Raw genomic sequence first — 19,561 nt, forward strand, 5'->3', positions numbered from 1 at the left:
CGATGTGTGCGATGTGCTTGTGAACGAAGTTGCATCAATTTCTTGTAGCTCATTGTTTGTGAGATGTGCAGGCTTAATGCGGTCAATTGAAATTACTTCTGCTCGGCCGTTGACTGAAAGCGTGAATGTTTTGTCAGTTCGTTGCAGCACTGCATAGGGTCCGTCATAGGGACACTGTAGTGGACGTCGCACCGTGTCGTTTCGCACGAACACGTGACTGCAGTGGTGAAGGTCGGGACTTATGAAGACCTTGCGTGACTGAGTCCTGGTTTGGACTGGTTGGATCTTTTGGAGAACCGAGCGTAATCGGCTGGCGTAGTTCTCGCAGTCAATGTCACTGCTCTTTTCAGTTGTCTGAAAAAATTCACCGGGTAGTCGGAGGGTAGTGCCGTAGACCATTTCGGCGGAGGAGCACTTAAGTTCGTCTCGCACGGCAGTGCGGATGCCCAGCAGCACCATTGGTAGGACTTCGGTCCATGGGTTTATTGACGTGTGCGCTCTGAGTGCCGCTTTCATCTGTCGGTGAAACCTTTCCACGAGCCCGCTGGAGGAGGGATGGTATGCTGTTGCTCGGATGTGGTGTGCACCGAGAAGAGTTGACAGTTTATGGAAGAGAAGACTTTCGAACTGTCTGCCTCTATCGGTTGTTATTGTCGCCGGCACACCAATACGGCTGGTCCGCGGTCATGTCTTTCATAGGCATTGCCTTTGGCCAGCGAGTGAACCTGTCCACGCACGTCAGCAGGTAACGATAGTCGTGAGACGGTGGCAGCGGTCCCACGATATCTAGGTGTACGTTGTTGAATCGGGCACCGGGAAGTTGGAATGTGCCTACCGGTGTCACTGTGTGGCGATGGATTTTGGCTCGCTGGCACTGTTGGCATGCCCGTGCGAAGTTTCTAATGTCTGACTTCATCCTTGGCCATACGAATCGAGCTGAGATGAGGCTTTGTGACGCCCGTATCCCTGGGTGGGAGAATGAGTGAAGGGTGTCAAAGACGACTCGTCGAAATGGTGTCGGCACGTAAGGTCGAGGACCGCCAGTGGAAGTGTCGCAGAGAAGTGTTTAGTTGCATTCAGGAATTGCAGTGTCTTCGAGGACCAGCGCTGTTGACGAAGAGCGAAGGTGCTGAAGTTCTTCGTCGAACTGTTGCACGGCGGCCAATTCCTGGAAATTGATAGCTGTCTGTTCAGTTGTAAAGGTGTTGACACCGATCCGGGATAGCGCGTCTGCGACGGTGTTTTCTTTGCCGTTGATGAAACGGATGTCGCTAGTGTATTCCGAGATGTAAGCCATCTGTCGGACTTCCCTTGCTGTGTAAGAGGAGCTGTTTGAAGTTAGGGCATATGTTAGGGGTTTGTGATCTGTCAGGATAACAAATTGACGTCCTTCCAGAAAATGGCGGAAGTGTTTAACGCCCAGGTAGATTGCTAGAAGTTCACGCCCGAATGTACTCTACCGGGTTTCGGTGGGTGTCATTTGCTTTGAGAAAAAGGAAAGTGGTTGCCACCCGGTGTCGGTAAACTGTTGGAGTACGGCACCAACTGCTCCATCGGAGGCGTCGGTCATAAGGGAGGGTGGTGCGTTAGGTTTCTGATGGGCCAGTGTTGTGACTTCGGCAAGTTGTTTCTTGATTGTCTCGAAGGCGTTGAGTGCAGGTTCGTTCCACTCGAGTGGAATGGATTGCTTGGGATCTCCAGTGAGAAAACGGTTGAGTGGCTGGAGAGTTCTAGAGCAGTTTGGAAGGAATCGTCGATAAAAGTTTATGTGCTCTAAAAACTCACGTAGTTTCTTTGTTGTTTGTGGTTGGGGAAACTGTTGAATGATGTTCACCTTCTCCAGCAGGGGACGGATGCCGTGCTTGTCCACATGATGTCCCAAGAAATCCAATTCGGCGACGCCAAAGTTGCATTTGGCCGCATTGAGGACGACACCGTAGTTGTGGAGGCGAGAGAAGAGCTGTCGGAGGTGGTCCTCATGTTCTTCACGTGTTTTGCTGAAGACGAGGACGTCATCGATGTAGGCGAAACAGAAGTTTAATCCACGAAGAACTTGATCCATGAACCGTTGGAAGGTTTGTGCTGCATTCCTGAGACCAAATGGCATCCGAATGTACTCAAACATGCCAAATGGTGTCGTGATTGCAGTTTTGTGGATGTCAGATGGTTCGACCGGTATTTGATGATATGCATTTACAATGTCTATTTTTGTGAAGATAGTCGATCCGTGTAGTGCCCCAGCAAAATCTTGGATGTGGGGAATTGGGTACCGATCCGGCACCGTGATTTTGTTGAGGGCTCTATAATCCCCGCATGGTCGCCAGTCACCAGATTTTTTTGGTGCCATGTGCAGGGCGCTAGACCACACGCTGGACGATGGACGAATGAATCCGAGTTCCAGCATGTGTTCGAATTCATTTTTAGCGATTTTTAGCCGGTCCGGGGCGAGGCGGCGTGGCTTGGCGAAGACTGGAGAGCCTTTGGTGTCGATGCAATGTGTGATGTTGTGTTTGACTGATGCCTCAGTGTTGCATGGCTGCGTTAGCGTTGGGAATTCCTCTAAAAGGTTTTTCCATGGAGCAGCCATTTTGAGGGGTTGTAAAGTAGAATTTAACGATAGTGCCTTTGATAGTACGCCTCGGATACTGAGGTGTGTTGTAGAGTCAAGGAGAAGACGGCGCTTGACATCCACGATGAGGGCAAAATTTCGGAGGAAGTCTGCCCCAATGATTGCGAAACGCACGTCTGCCACCAGAAATATCCAGCGGAACACGCGCCGGAGTCCCAGATCGAGGGTTAGGGATCTCTGTCCTTATGTTTTTATCGCCGATCCATTTACCGCCCGGAGTGGTTGGGTTTGTTGTCGGTGCCGACGATCCTCCAGCGTAGGAGGAATGATACTGACTTCAGCGCCGGTGTCCACCAGGTATTGGATTTTTGTCTGGCGATCAGTCACGTGGAACAAACGGCTGATTGTGCTTCCCGCTGCACTGGCCGTCTTCAGTGAGTGGGCGAGGTGTTTTCCGGAAATGCGCATGGTTGGGTGCATTTTCGGGTGTCGTCTCCAAATAATCGGTGGTACCAGCACCACCTGTTGGTATCATCGCGGGTTGCGCTGGGTCGACGTCCCCGAGATGTGTGTGGAGAGGATGGTCGTGAAGGACGGGCACGTAGGTCTCACAAATTCTTCGCTAGCTGGTCAACTTGCTCTGAGAGTCTCTTGTTTGATTGGAGGAGTTGAGAAAACTTCTCCTCCAAGGAGTCAGCTCCTGATGACTGGCCAGCTGCTTGTGGTTTTTGGCTAACTGCGGAGATCCCGAGAGCGGAAACATCCATGATTTTATCTGCCACCTGGGCGAGTGTTTCCAAGGGCTCCGATAATGTGGACAGGATCATTCGAACTTGTCGGGGAAGTCGCTGAAGGAATAGTTCATTGAAGATGGATGCGTCGAGTGATTCGGCGCGGTCTCCCAGAAGTTGATGCATTCTGCAGAGGAGATCGGAAGGTTTTCTGTCGCCTAGCTCCTCTGTGGTGAGGAGCTGCTGGATGCGGCGTTGCTCAGATTCTGTAGTCCTCCGAGTTAACTCCATTTTCAATTTTTCGTATGGATTGTCTGCTGGAGGCGCTCGGAGTACGTCCCGGACGATGCTAGCGATGGACTGCGGGAGGGCAGCAACAACGTAGTCGTATTTTGACAGTTGCGTTGTGATACGGTTTTTTCGGAAGATGGACTCGATAGTGATGAACCAGAGTTCCGAGTCCGTGGTCCGAAACTCAGGTAGCTTGACCGTGGCAATGCTTGGAGGGGAAATCTGGTCGCCGGTGGATGTGGATTCGGTAGCTGGCGGAGACATTACCGTTGTTGCTGAGGGCCGGGTCAGGGCTGAGGTCGCTGTTGCTGAGGTTTCGGGTCACCAATTTGAAGCGTACTGAGCTTCAACTAATTTATTTACACTATTTACATTAGGTTAAATCTGAGACGTGACGAGCCGATCTTGCGGGTGCCGTTGTTCCTCGATGTCTGTGCTGTCTCGAGCGCCGAGAGAGGCCCTGATCTCGCGGGCACTTCTTTCTCTTCTTTCGCGCTTCGCTGGGAGCCGCTATAAGGCATTTAAAGCAAAATTGGAAAGAGCGGGATTTTCGCTATCTTAACTACATATCTTACGAATCTTTCCCTCCTCCCCTCCTTTCCTCGCTTCAATCCGGCCGTCGCATTTTCCGAGGAAATGCAGCATCACGCTTCGAAAGCAGACAAGCGCGAAGGGCGTTCGACTATCGCGAACGATTCTCAGTTGAACAATGAGGCTTGTTTTTCTGGTGCTTATATCAAGCTACATTTGCATTCTATAGGTGGAAATTTCCTATCTTATTTGCACCTCGGAGGTATATTTCATTTGCGTTGGTCACATTTTATATGTACGTATATTTTGCACTGACTATTCTACCTGGCTGTATTTTTTCTTGTACATGTTTTTGTTGCGTGAAGCTGTGTAGGCGTGACTTATCAGGTTTGAGTTTGAGTTACGCATTCTCATTTCTGAAAAGATTGAATATAAGGTTTTTAGTGTTAATACATAAATAAGTAAATACACATATGGATCTAACAAGACAGCTAGGTATATTGAGTTGCCTACACGGATTGTGCAAACAAGCAGCACTCTCAGAACATCTAAAGACGTATTTTTTAAAGTGATTTTACAGGCATTTAAGAAAGTAAGCGAAACACCATTATTGAATTTTTATAACCCTTATATTAACACTAAAATGACTGCCGTGTGACAACCAGTCGCTGTAGACTGTTCTTGTGTAGCTGGCACCATTCGACGGAAACTTTTACCATATCTACAAAAAAAGAAAAGAACGGCAGTCGCACTTTTTAAGACAGCAATCTCATGTCGATTCGCGTCCGAATGTTTCCCCAAGTAAACTTTTCTTCGCCCGTACAGACCGACACGCTGTTTCCAAACAAGCCCGCGTTTGCCCACACCAAGTGTGGGCACTGCGCGTGCGCAGAAACTGAATTCGCGTAAAGTGAAGCGTCTGCGCATACGCAGGGCCGTCGACAGCGCCACCGCAGCTGCCTGACGCCAGGGCCGCGTATTGGTCTATACACGTTGTCACCGCCGTAACGGAATACATACGTAGTTTGAAGCAGTGTTGGTGGTAATGCGTCACAAGTAAACGGCGTTACCAGTAACGCGTTGCTTTTTCCGGGAACATTGTGATTTGCTCGTTACCTTTTAAAAACAGTAACGGGTAACGTATTTACGTTACTTATCTTTAGTAACGTGTAACGTATTTACGTTACTTATTTTTAGTAACGTGTAACGTATTTACGTTACTTATTTTTAGTAACGTGTAACGTAGTTACGTTGCTCGTTACATATTATTAACAAGACTTAAATAAATTGCACTTTTATTTTTTTTTTGTGTTTCAACGCGCCAAGTCATAAAGTTTTAAAATGTTGCGTCATTCTTTTGCGTTTTTGTTTTGAGTTTTTTTTTCTGACTATTCATGTCGAACAGTAGAAAACAATAAGGTAAGTATATTCAGTTTCTGCATGAACACAATGTTTTGTTTGTCTTGTTTTTGATATGGCGGTTATGCATACCTGTCATGTCAAAAGAGCAAAACGTGTTAATTTATAATATAAAAAGGTAACGCTAAAGTAACGTGCGTTATTTTTTTGCGATAACGGCAATGCGCTCCTTTTATTTTGAGGTAACGTGGGCCGGTAACGCGTTTCTTTTATTTGCAAGTAACGAGCAACATATGTCGTTATTTTGTTTTCAGTAACGCCTACAACACTGGTTAGGAGTTCTCTTTTATCTTATGGCGATATGAAGAAGAAGGGAGTTATTAATGCCCTGTGAATTTCGGAAGAGACGTCCGGGCCTTTGTTGTCACAGCATCACTGCATAAAATGTTTAGCCATGCTCGATCCAGACAATACTGGGCAGACAAAACCTTAATGTTTTTAGCTGCGATTTGTAGCCGGCAAATTATCAAATAGCAATTTAGATTCCTCAAGCAGCGACCACTTCAGTGACACATCGAGACGTTCTCTGTGTCTGTTCCTTCTACTGAAAGTTCTTCCGATTTCTTCCACCGCAGTCTCAGGTGTAATACGACATGATTAGACACATCGGAAGTTCTCTACAGAGTAAAACGCACATTTTCACCTACATTCTCAATACGCCCTTACAAGTTCACAAATAACTACTTCGATCAGAGCACAAGGCGAAATTGCAATCTGGTTTTTATTTTACGTGTATAGACTGTTTATTCAACAACATAATCTGGATCATGACCAGACAACGCAGGCTGGAAAGTTGTTGCGAAATTTGTTTGCAGGTTAACGATCACCGAAATGTGAAAACAATTTGCGCGGTTGAGCGGGATTATTTTTTTTTAATTTTTTTGTAAGTTGTCGTAGTTGGTATTTAATAAAAAAAAAATGAGTGGTATTCTTCGACACAGCCGACGCTACAAGTCGGTGGGACCAATCGGAGAGCATCAAAGAGGCACCATCCTGGTGTTTGTCATGTTTCTCTACGTGTTCTTTCATCACTGAACAAATCATAAGCAGAAAAGGCCCGGTGACTTTCGCTTTTGACGCGGCTTAATTGGGCCAATTACATTGTACCGTCGGCTACGTCTGGGTTTAAGCTAAAATGGACTATAGTAATTACCTATCACTTCTTGCTCGCCAATGCGTCGGGTATCAGCTTTCTTTTTTCAGTCTGCAGTTTTGTGATAAAAGAAACCATGCATTGTTCGGGGCGCGCCTGTGAATGCACGAAGACGGTTACGTGATTGTCAACGTATTAAATACTAATATAACGTTTAATAACCAACGAGATATATGTCATTAATTGTCTAAAAGTGTAGTGAAGAATGCGTCTGTTTCATTATGAACTATTATGTCGGGTCGTGCAGGTCTGTTTTTTTTAAGTTCGACTCAGAATAATGTACGGCATGAGCGTATTTGTTTCTAAGCTTTTCTTGCGTAAAACGGTCTAAGGATAATTTACGTTTTCTCTAGTATTTTTGATGTTTAGTTTTTGTAGACTTTATTTTTCCGGTGACTGGCCTGTAATGAAGGCCTTATTTCTGAATGAAAACATACAAAAAAAATCAGCAAGAACAAAAACGAGGCGGTGCACACGAGCGAAGCTCACGCGAACTCGCATGAGCTAAATCAGCAGGAATAGCTCAAACAATTTGCATAGCACTACTAAATACTTGATAGCGCCAATTTAATCGCAGGCGCAGAAATAAGCGTCACGAAATTCTATGAAAAGCTGACCGACATGCCAGCCTGGAGTACGAATCTCGCAAAGTTCCCCAGGAATCATGCAGTGCAGCTACTGGTGTACACATCTCATTAATTGTACGCCGACTAAGGTGCTTCCTGCAGGTTCTCTTCGAAGGCGCACTTCGTCAAAAAGCGCGCCGTTCGGTTCTTCAGGGAGACATTTATGTCAAACATGCCAACTTTGAGGCCTCTTATCTCGGCAAAGAGACCGTATCTCGCAAAGTTCGCCGGGAATCATGCAGTGCAGCTACTGGTGTACACATCTCATTAATTGTACGCCGACTAAGGCGCTTCCTGCAGGTTATCATCGAAGGCACACTTCGTCAAAAAGCGCGCCGTTCGGTCCTTCAGAGAGACATTTATGTCAAACATGCCAACTTTGAGGCCTCTTATCTCGGCAAAGAGACTGTATCTCGCAAAGTTCCCCGGGAATCATGCAGTGCAGCTACTGGTGTACATATCTCATTAGTTGTACGCCGACTAAGGTGCTTGCTGCAGGTTATCTTCGAAGGCGCACTTCGTCTAAAAGCGCGCCTCTTGGTCCTTCGGGGAGGGGTTGTAAAACATGCCAACCTCGGGACTTCTTGTCTTGGCATCGACTCTTTATCCCGCAAAGTTCCCAGGGAATCGTGTAGTACACGTTCTAGATGGTCTATTTAATTTTGTTTAAGTCGTGCAGGTCATTTCCTGCCAGTTCCCGAGAAGCCGCACTTGCCCATAATATCCGCCGTTCACTAATTTGACCATTGATATTCTATAAGTACCTAAATTAATAACTTTTTATATTAACAACCAAGTCGTAATTAAAAAAAATCAAATGATGTCGTATAATACTATTACTAGGATACATATTTGATATGTCGAATGCGATTCCTCATTTCGGCTGTGCGAAATGCAATACTTTTGGTACAAAAAAAAAAGCTTGTGACTTTGATAAAGCTTGGGACTTTGATAAACCTTGCACTTTTTTGTATCTTTGGCGTTGTTAAATTTTGTGCCCGAGAAGCGTTCTAGAACGCAAGCAAGTTTCAAATAATGTAGTTATAATACGTGTCATTTTTACGCATGTCAACAAGAACATATTAAGTGGCCTTTTCTGTAGGATATGCAACCATGCAGGGAAGGCACATACGTCGAGCGAGTTGGCGATGTAATGAACTATCTCCCAGGAAAACTGGGATAACGTATTTATAACACAGCTGCTTGCTATTTTCGTTAACGTACCCGTCCTACTACATTATCGGGGAACTTTGTAGATTTCAACATTCTCAGTCGTTAATTTAACAAAAATTAACAAGAGAAACATACAATTTCATAAAAGCCAATTACGTGTTTTACCCAAGAAACCGAGAAAAACAATTGTATGGGGCTGATATTTCTCGTCGCTTAGTGTATTCCACCTATTTAAGGGCCGGTTGCACCAACGCCGCTTACCTTAACCCAAAGCGGCGCTTTCCTAAGCCGGCTTAGCGCCCTAAACCGAGCTTAGGTAAGCACGGGTTTAAATTCCGGTTGCACCAACGTTAAGCCGGCTTTACAGACGCGTCCCTAGCTAAACGCTGGATTTGCGTAGGGAATCTAGGGACAAACAGAGCACACTAGGGAACGCTCAGAGCAACGAATACGATTGGCGGAGAGGAATCACGTGATGTAAACAAAAAAAAAAAAGAAAAACTGCCGTAGTAGTCGTCGTCGGCGTCTGCTTTTCGCTGTATTTCTTCGGTTAGTAACAAATTAAAGGCCTCCAAATGCAATCATTTTTTTGTTTAACTTTCAATAACAGAAGTCAAAGCTTCAAATAAACACGAATGCTCTTTACATCTGTGATTGTGTGTTTAATATCGGTTGATAACAGGATATTTGGACAGCGGTAGTAGTTTTCGTGCTCACATTTTGAGGCGAAGGAGCCATCGGGGGCCCCAAATCTCACCGAACGCGAGAAGGACACTCTACTCGCTACATCGCTGAAGACAAAACATCATGGATATAAGTAGGCAGGTAAGATGACTACTAAAACCAAGTCAAGCTTGAGACCGATGAAGTTCAAAACAGTGACGAACTCGCCACGGCAGCTGCGAAAATGCCCGGAAATCTTCGAATAGAAGTCGTCGAGAGGTCAGGTCAAGAGTCCTTGCATCGACGGTACTCGTTGCTATCAGCAAGGTGACAGAACTGCACTGTACCGTCGTTGAACATCCGCTGCAGCCTCAAACGGACTTCAGTTTCACACTGTCGAGTTCAGAAAAAAAAAAAAAAAAAAAACTCCCACTAGTACATCACATCGTGCCGATAAGAACGGTCGTCTCTTCGCACCACCTGCCCCAGCCTGCCCCGATACAGCAATGAACGAATCTAACATAGTAGTCGTTACGATTTGTCGTCACCACGAATGAAAGATATAAAGCAAAATATTCCTAAAAAATCGCGATCACCAAAAAAGTTACGGAGGACACAATAAGGCGCAACTTTCAACTGAATTTTATTGAAAACGTGTTCCGGTATATAGTCTCAACGATCGTCACAATGACAACAAACGACAAAAGTAAAGGGAAAACACCATCACAGAGCACAACTCGGAAACAACAGTATCTCGTTCTCGGGAAACGAATGAAAGATATAAAGCAAAGTATATATAAAAAAAAAAAAAAATGCGATCACCAAAAAAGTTAGTTATGGAACGATACAGTTTTCTGAAGCCAAGATTCTGCTCGCGAGATAAGGAAAATTCACTGAAGAGTGTCTCAAAACTCAGAAAACGAAAGAAATTGAATTTTCGTTGTTTTATTACTTAAAAGCGCCGTAATCTAATGCAAACGGCAGAGGTGTCGACCATCAGCTGATCGCCGAGATCATGTACTGCCACTATTCAACGCGCTGATCAGATTGAAGGATACGCGCTGCAAGTGTAAATAAACAAGCTGGTAAATAACAATACGTTACAGCTATGCGAAAATTAGTAAGTACATACGAATAAGCTCGTTGACAGAAGAACCAACGGGAATACAGACGTGAGCCCCACAGCTCCGTACGTTCCTCGGTTAGGGCTAACACGTCCTGAAAGTGGAGAGCCAACTTAAAAACAGGGGTCGATAAACACTTCACGCGACAATATTTTGCATCCTTGTCAAAATCGAAAGTCATTTTGTCGAAACTTTCACACTGATGTAGCCTAAAACACTTTGCACAACCAATTTCGTCCACCGCGTCGACCGCGACAAACCAGCCGCCATGTTTTTAATCCAGGATTAAGAATCAACCAGAAGCAAAGCGCCCAATGTTGAGCGCTTAAGTTAAGCGTAGTTTAGTGCTAGGTTTAGCGATAAGCGAGTTTGGTGCAACCGAACGAAACCGAAACTAAGCTTAAGTTCCCGGCTAAGCTCCGCTTTGCGCTAAGCGACGTTGGTGCAACCGGCCCTAAGTGATATTGGGGGAACTTTACGCTATTCGATTTGGATCACATAGACTATATTGTTATTTGGCCGATTACGCCACTTCAGCAGATAGGCAGTGCAACTAGTTTTTGTCCGGGAGTCTCGGGGATACTATAATATTTTGCAAACAATATTAAGCTGCTCCTTTCCGTTCAGCATCAATCCCGAAACTCACATAATAGGATTGTACGCGATTGCGCGTAAAATAAATCAATAACACCAAGAACACAACTCCACCCAAAAGTTTTATTTCACATCGCCACCTACAGTTCTTGCTGGATAGTAGTCGGATTGTATTGCTTCTTGACACAGCACGAACAATTAGTGAGTCCTCGCTGGCCACTCTAACAATCACTTCCATTTGCTAATTCAAACGATTGCCCAGTGTAACATGCGGTCCTGAATCCTGTTTGTCGTAGGGTATCGAGTGGAGTCCGGCTGTACTTTGTGCTACTCACTTGAAGCATTAGGGTAAAATACATTGCTGGTGCAAAAAAACGTGCCACACTTCACTGTAGTTATGTTTGCTTTCAGGTTGATAGGCATCAAATTCTCAGTTAGCTCGTGCACTAAATCACCCGTTACTGGGTGAAAAATTTCATGATCCTATTGTCTAGGCTAATCTTTGTTTATTTTTGTCAACTTACTCGGATGCCGTTAGCCAAGAACTTGAGAAAGCTAACGTGAACGCTACTCCCCTTTTTGTCTTCCGGGGAACGATGCTTTGATCATTAACCACAATATTGCTACCCTACGAGGGGTCTTGGGTTTTACTAATCTTTTCTCTTGAAAAAATACGGACTCTGGACATATTCCAAAACTTAAGTTTGAGCCAAATTCGAGACATACAGGGCTTGCGAGTAGAATTCACCATAAATATAAATATAAAAACATAAAGCGGTCTTCACCGTGGGGTTTTTCGTGCTGCGGGAAAAACTCACTGCAAGGAGAGGGCTGGAGTGGCAATTAATTATTGCTCTGGGAACCTCAGAAAATGCTGTTAAATGTTAGCTGTTGATGAATTATGACAGCATACAGTCTCTACTTAGTATACCCAGGGGAACTTTCTGATGTATGAAATGGTTGTTTTATAAACTCACGAGATCTACAAAATAGAGTGATATTTACATAGCGATATATGGGAGCGATAACTAATTTTTCCTTGGCAACCTAGAAAAATAATTGGAGCGTGTTAAAATATCTTCCATACTGATAAATCGCCCTTATGTTAGTAATTCCAGGGTAACTTTCCGGTATTTTATTTTGATCGGGTAGATTCTATTGTTATTTGGGCTATCGCTCACACCTGGCAAAAGATGGCGCAAGTGGGTCAACTCCCGGAATCTTGGGGATGCAACAGTTATTAGTGCATAACGACAATTGTTAGTGCTTAAATGTTGCTAGCGCTAACAAATGTTAGTGCAATGGCCTGGGCATAAAAACAATTGTTACAGACTAACAATTTTCGTGCAACGGTTAGTTACTAACAACAATTGTTTTTCCTAACAAGAAGTGTTAGTGCATAACAACAATTGTTACGGCCTAACTGTTGTTAGTGCCTAACAACAACTGTTGTTACTTAGGTGACAAACACCAAGCAATGCTGCTCGAGCGCAGGTCGAATATAACTTCTCAGAAATCTCTCGCTCGGGCGTCTCCGATTGGTTAGAAAAAAATATGTGTTTGAGAGCAAGCGGTATACTGTGGAATATTTCTCTCTTCATCAAAATGCTGACCTAGATTTTTTTTATCGGCAAAAATGTTAGTGGGACTAGACCTTTACTAACGACAACCGAGCAGGAAAGAAACTAAATTCAAGCGCAGGCGTTGGACGAAGCAAAATATCGGGAAGAATGTGCGAACGTCAAAGTTGAACACAACACTTATGCACACACTCCTAGGCAAGCTCGAAAACAAACTGCGTCAGGGGCCTTAGAATGACAACTATGGCTACTCTTTGTTGTTTGAATTGCGTTTTCGGCCAAGGCCCTATCTAAAATGTTGTCTGCCGTTGGGAGCATACACAGACAGGGGCCGTTTTGAAGCTACGTACTTCTACGTGCGTCTAATTGCTTCGACATGTTCATTGCTTCATCTGAACACTTGAGCCAGGTTAGTTCAAGTCGCCTAGTGCGAGCTAACAACTCTTGCCGCTGCGAGAAAGTGTCAGTAAAAACCGCATGTGCACGATGTTTTCGGGGGATTTACCGGACGATGCCAATAGCTTATAGATATCACACAGAGGAATAGGTAAAATAAAGATCTACTCAATTAAGTATTCGGCGTTTCATATTCAAGTCATTGCAAGTAAACGTAGGTAAAGTAAAATTACGTTTTTTTATTTATAGAAATAATAGAAAAGTCAGAACTTGCAACCAAATATAAAGGCAAGAAAGGTTACTTTTCTCCGCTCACTCCAAGTTTCCCTGCTCTTGTTACACCGCTTTCATTTCTGGTTGAAACGTGTTTGCCGATTTTCTGCACAGAGTCGCACCCAGGCACTGAGAAAAATACCAGTAAAAACAATAAAAAAAGAAAAAAAGACGTACCGAATTTATTGCGCCCACATCATCAAAACTATAAACATACGTTCACCGACTTCAAAGTTCTTTTTTTTTTTTGTGTGTGTTTTGATTTAAAAGTTAAAAAAAAAAAAAAAACTAATTCTAAGGGATGAATTTCCCGACGACGAATTTCGCTGGCGGAAAAACATTGTCACCCGGCATCAGGAACTGCAATAGGAAATGAAGTCGGTCTCTCACTTCCAGCTGGAGCTCATTACAGATGCGGCCAGTGGTCGGCGGCGCCGTGCAAAAGAGCCGCTGGCTGTTTAGACCCGGGGGCGCGCCGCCGCTCGAGATTCTCGGATAAATAGACGAATAGGGGCCTCCAACGCTCACTGATTTGCATGCAAATGAACGCCGTGAATCTTGCTGAGTCGCGAAAACGTTGATTTTAACCGCGGGATTTCTTGTTAGAAGTTGGCGCTCTCATATTCCTGCTGTAATTGCAATGCCACAGGAAGGTTGTGTTTGTATTTTTGTGTGTCTGTGTGATTATGTGTGTGCTTGCGCGTGTGTGGATGCGTCCGCATGCGTGCGTGTGCGTGTATGCGTGCTCGCACACACGCACACGTAAAAAAAAAAGGCGGGGAAAAAAGGGGTGGGGTGTCGCACGCGCGGTGAGCGAGACACGCCGGATAGAACCGCATTCGAAATGAAGTTGCTTTCGATTTATCCTTAGGCTTATAGCCCCACTCGGAGAACTAAATCCACACCGCTTTTCGACGAAACCAATGCAGCTTTAGAGACGCCAGCAGAAAAACAAATGTTTCTGAAGCTTGTTAAGTTCGTAAAAATATTCTTATGCGGTTAGTCGGTGTCGGCGACTCTGTTCAAGCGTAACTAGGTTGAGAATAAAAGGCGTAAATAATATCTATGCGATCTCACATATAGCCCGTTGCAACATCAGATCCGCCATTGAAGCTCCACCTCCAGCGCAAGCTTTCGACCTTCCATAATCATGCCATGATACTTCGGCGTCTCATGTGTGAGCGCAGCCCAACCAGTCGTCGAAGGTACCGAGTGCGTGCGTGAGGCGCGGCTTTATCTAGGAAGTTTGTGTTGGAACGAACTCGAAAGTCAAACTGGACGTTTTAGTGATTTATACAGCGTAAGGTTGGTCTGCCAGTAGGGGCGACACTGGTTTACACTGTAGATGCGCAATTTTGCCAGTGCAGTACGACTGCTAACCTGGGGTCTTTAACGTACTACCTTATGGCTACGCCAAACATGCCTAAGTGAGACAATCTTCAGAGAATGACGTTCAGCATTTTTGTTCTTTTGGGTAAATCATGGTGTGTTTTGTTTGCTTATATAAATGTTTTCATTTGAGTCGCCAGGTGGAAAAGAAATTTGTACATCTAACACCTTTTAATAGTGAAAACTCCTCAGTCCAGCGTGCGATGTTCTCAGCCCAGCACCCGCATGTTCATCGCTTCGGAAAGCGAGAATATCACGCGCCATACGCACGAACACTGAAAATAGAACTGGTCAGAAGTCCATTTTCGGAAAGGTCTATTGAGTCCTGCCAAAAGAGTACACCCACCTCACCATGGCTGTGTTGCAATGATGTCAGAGCTCGCGTTCCAGAAGCAGGTTGATTACTCCGGCGTAATTACTCACGCTATACCTCCTCCGATTTGTGAATATTGAATTATTGAACTTCATTGCAGGGATGGGTTCCAGTACCCCCAGTTGGAGCCCCTAGTCCTGGACGTCATTAGTGGAGGCCACGGACTCGTCACGGTCCACCAGCCATTGCTGGCCGGTGACCGTGAAATCGGTCAGCCGCTCCTCCCAGGAGGTGGGAGACGGGTTGGGAAGATGTGAGACATAGGGAATGGTCTGGCATTGTCAGAACCTCATGGATAAGGTTGGGAAGATCGCCGCGGTGCGGGGACTCAGGCGGACCGCGGGAGTCCCCGCACGTAAGAGCACACGTAAGAGTAAAAGGGGGGCGTCGGGAACGTGTTGGTTTGGAGATGACGCCATAGGACGCCCTGTTTGCAAGTAAGGGAAGGCTGAGGAGGAGGATAATGTTGTCATGCGAGGCGTGGCTGAGCTAGGTGAGTTGAGTATGAAAAAAGGCGGGTCGGACGGCGGCAGAGTCTCCCCAGGTGCCCGGTGTGAGAGTTCTCGGGCGAGCGGATGAGCGCACTCATTACCGGAGACGGCTGCGTGCCCAAGCACCCAGACCAACCGAAAAGTGTGAGAAGTGGAGGATAGGAAAGAGTCGAGTCGGGACGCAATGGAGGGATGTAGATAATTGTAAGGGAAGCAGCGACAGGCCGTCTGGGTCTCAGTCAAAATGTTAGTGGGGGTGGAAGAGGAGAAAGTGGAGGTGGAAATGATTGCTTTGGCGACCGCACGCTCCTCCAGGAGGGACACGTCAGTATGACCACGTTTCGTGGCAACGCGGACCAGCCTGAAATCGCAGTTAACGACAACTGTGATCCCCTCGCGTGTATTCTGCGGACTGTCGTCCGTAAAGAGGGCACGAACAGTATCGAAGCCTACAGAATACGCGCGTCGGATATAGCACGAGCGATGGTCGCGCCGGTCTGAGTGACGGGTAGGATGCATATGGCGGAGAGTAGGAGACATAATGAGTTTGTCACACGCAGCGGTGGTGAGACCCGCAGCGGTGAGGAAAGCAGAACAGAGTGGGAAACTAAAAATGGCAAGGAGACTCCGCCTCTGAGCCGTCGAGCGCAAGCGCATCAACTGGGCAGCCTTATGCGCTACTATGAGTTCCTCCAGGATGTTGGTCACCCCAAGCTGCTCTAGGCAAACGGTGGCTGCGCGAACGGGGAAACCGAGCGCCAGTTTCCGCGCCTTCCGTAGAAGGGTATACATACGTTTGTGTTCGGTCTGGGGTAGGTTGTGGTACGGTAGGTGGTAGAATAAGCGTGTATAAATCAAGGCCTGGACAAGGCGTAAGGTATCTGCCTCTTTAAGGCCATTTCGACAGTTAGAAACGCGGCGTAGCATGTGCGTAATTTGGTTGCACGGAGTGATGAGTGGGTAGAGGGTTTGTGTTACCAAAGCGCTGGATTGTAACGTGAAATCAAGCATCCGTATAGCCGATTTACGCGGGACGGGTTTGTTATCTAGTGTGATGGTAAGTGGAAGAGCAGTTTGTCCACGAGCGTGTTTTGTAACGACCAGTAGCTCCGACTTGGTGGATGAACATGTGAGGCCTTCACTCCGGGCATATTGCTCGACGGTAGCAGCAGCTTCTTGTAATTGAGTTTCGATGTGTCTGAGGGAGCCTGCTGTTACCTAGAGACTAATGTCATCCGCATGAAGTGCATGGCGGACATCCGAGTTCTTATCGAGAAGAAGAGCGAGAACTCGCATAGCAAGATTAAAAAGAAGGGGAGGGAGTACAGAGCCCTACGGAGTGCCACGGTTTGTTACCGGTGCGGAGAGAGAGCGAAGGTGACCAAGGACGAGGCTGGCAGATCTGTCGAGGAGGAAATCGCGGATGTAACTGAACACGTCTGCTCCGCAGACAGTGGATGCCTAGTGTTCAAGGACCAGGTCGTGAGACAGGTTGTCAAAGTCCCCCTTAAGGTCTACCGCAAGGACAGCGCGATATTGTGCAGCGCTCGGTGCATCTGGAACATCGTGCTTGAGGCAGAGCAGTACATCCTGAGTGGAAATACCACTACGAATTGTGTAGGCGAAGCTGGAGAACTGTCTCAAGCAGTTTGCCTAGACATAAGGTAAGGGAAATCGGGCGCAGGTTCTACAAGGAGAGGCCCAAGCAGCACCAGAAAGTGAATTTCGATCGGCCGACGGTTGGCCAGTGTCTGGACAGCTTGGCCACTTTAAGTGCTTGGCCACCGGAGACACAAACAAGGCCGGCAAGAGTCCGGCCACAAACTAGTTGTTTTTTGCTTGTCCGCCGGAGACATAAACACTGCCGGCAAGCGCCTGGCCAGAAGTGCTGATTTTCAGCTTGGCCGCCGGAGACATAAACACGGCCGGCAAGTGTTTGGCCAGCAGTGCTGATTTTCATCGCGGCCGCCGGAGACATAAACACGACCGGCAAGTGTTTGGCCAGTAGTGCTGATTTTCAGCTTGGCCGCCGGAAACATAAACATGGCCGGCGAGTGTTTGGCCAGCAGTGCTGATTTTCAGCTTGGCCGCCGGAGACATAAACACGGCCGGCAAGTGTTTGGCCAGCAGTACTGATTTTCAGCTTGGATGCCGGAAACATAAACACGGCCGGCGAGTGTTTGGCCAGAAATGCTGATTTTCAGCTTGGCCGCCGTGGACATAAACATGGCCGGCAAGTGTTCGGCCAAAAGTGCTGATTTTCAGTTTCGCCGCAGGGACACCCATAATCTAAACCTTTATAGCGTTCACGAAACTTTGGCATAACGACGGGCAGCGAGAGAAGCATCATGATCGAGTGGTTGGCAAGATATTAGTGCGTGCATCGCGCCAAACTGTTAGCGCAAGCAAACGATCACCGTTTTATTCAGTTTTTTTTTTTTCGTTAGACTTGAAAGGCTATTGTCTTAACTAGCACTGTCGTGTGATATGTTCATTTGGAACATTACCAGAAGTAAGAAAATATTGTGCCCGTCGTTCTTCTATGAAAATAAAATACGAAAACAGCGCCCACGTCATTTTCGCGCTAACAATACCGCTCTGTCGCTGCGCGGCACTCTTAGCGCGAATACCACATCCGCGATTTTTCGGTTAGTGCTCCACATATTTACTTCCCAACCGCACTCGAAGAAAAAAAAGTTGTAGTTGGGTGCATCGGGCGCACATTTCCCCTCTCCTCGAAGACGCGCCCTCCGTTACCCAGCCAGTGTATAATTGTACACCGACCATAAGCCCCCTTCTCTACCTTAAAAACCTATAGGTGCATCAATGCACTCAGCTTAGTAAACCGCCACGCTAGACACGCTTCCCGATCAGCTGGTGCTTAAATCGGATAAGATTGGATATTTCAGGCTTTGTGTTTTGGAAGAGCCTAAACAAGACGTCTCTCATATATTGATTAAACTTAAGCTAGTCTTAGTAATGTTTTATATAGGTGCTAGGATACTGATTTCCTGAGTCAACGAAAGCTAACAGCTTCGGTTAAAACGGCAACGGAAACGTTCAAAATCGAACCACACGTAAAAGAAAAAGAAAATGAACATCTCGACCAAGATGTGCAGAACGCTAATTTTGTTGTTAACAACGTGGTTGATGGCGAGTGGTGGGCAACGCCGTGACGCTATTGACGCTATCGTGGTGACTGACGCCAGTGATGCTCGGCCGCACTACACAGTAAAAGTTTTTACACCTTTAAGGGTGTAAAAGATGTGTTGTAACAACTTACACCCTCTGCTACACCCTTTTAACACCCTAAAACTAGGAATAAAACCTCATAGTTTTAACGAAAAGGGTGCTGTTTCGTGTTACACCCTACATTTAGTGAAGAATGTGAGAAGGGTGCAGGAAGAGGGTGCTAAATAAATAATGTGAAATGGTTTTGGAAGGCTTATATATGGCTCTGTCTCTAATGTATAGGTAAGATTTCTGCTTGAAAAGCAACAGTTGTAATGTCAGTTGTAATTCATGCAAATAGCTGATAATAAAGTGCCTCTTTTGCATACAATTTTTATCTTTGCAATCAAAATTTTATATATGAGTTCATATTTAATTTTCTTACGAATCACTCCATGCTCAGAAGTTGCAAAGTAGGGTGAAATGCTCTATACTAGCATTTTTTACAAATATTTATTGATGGAAGTGTACAGTAAAAAAATCAGTTAGTCTCGAGTTTATATCTGGCAACACGAAATCAAAATATAGTGAAAATGTTTGACAAATATTCATGACATGCTGCTAGAACCTGTCACATCACCATATCGACCTAAGTAAAATATTCATTTGAGAATATGGTGACATGCACAAAAACTCACACACATAAAGAGGCAAATCCCACAGTAAACCAGTCGGAGACATCCCATACAAAAATGGCCTATGGTCGTCTATGGAAAATTCAATGGCAGGCTATCACCCCCTGTAGCTTTGCATGTTCGGCCTTAGAAATTTATAGATACAGCTACAGCCAGCTATAGAAACGTTTAGGGCCCTGTGTCTAAAGACTCAGGGCTATGTTTCATGAACAACAACAACAACAATAATAATAATAACAATAATAATAATAATCAATAAGTTAGTGTTTTAACAGTGTCCAGGGACATCCAATTGTTGTTCTTGCGGCGCAGTGCAATA

Source organism: Ixodes scapularis, unplaced genomic scaffold (genome assembly GCF_016920785.2).
Source record: "Ixodes scapularis isolate PalLabHiFi unplaced genomic scaffold, ASM1692078v2 PGA_scaffold1__304_contigs__length_218370807, whole genome shotgun sequence".
Classification (NCBI taxonomy): domain Eukaryota; kingdom Metazoa; phylum Arthropoda; class Arachnida; order Ixodida; family Ixodidae; genus Ixodes; species Ixodes scapularis.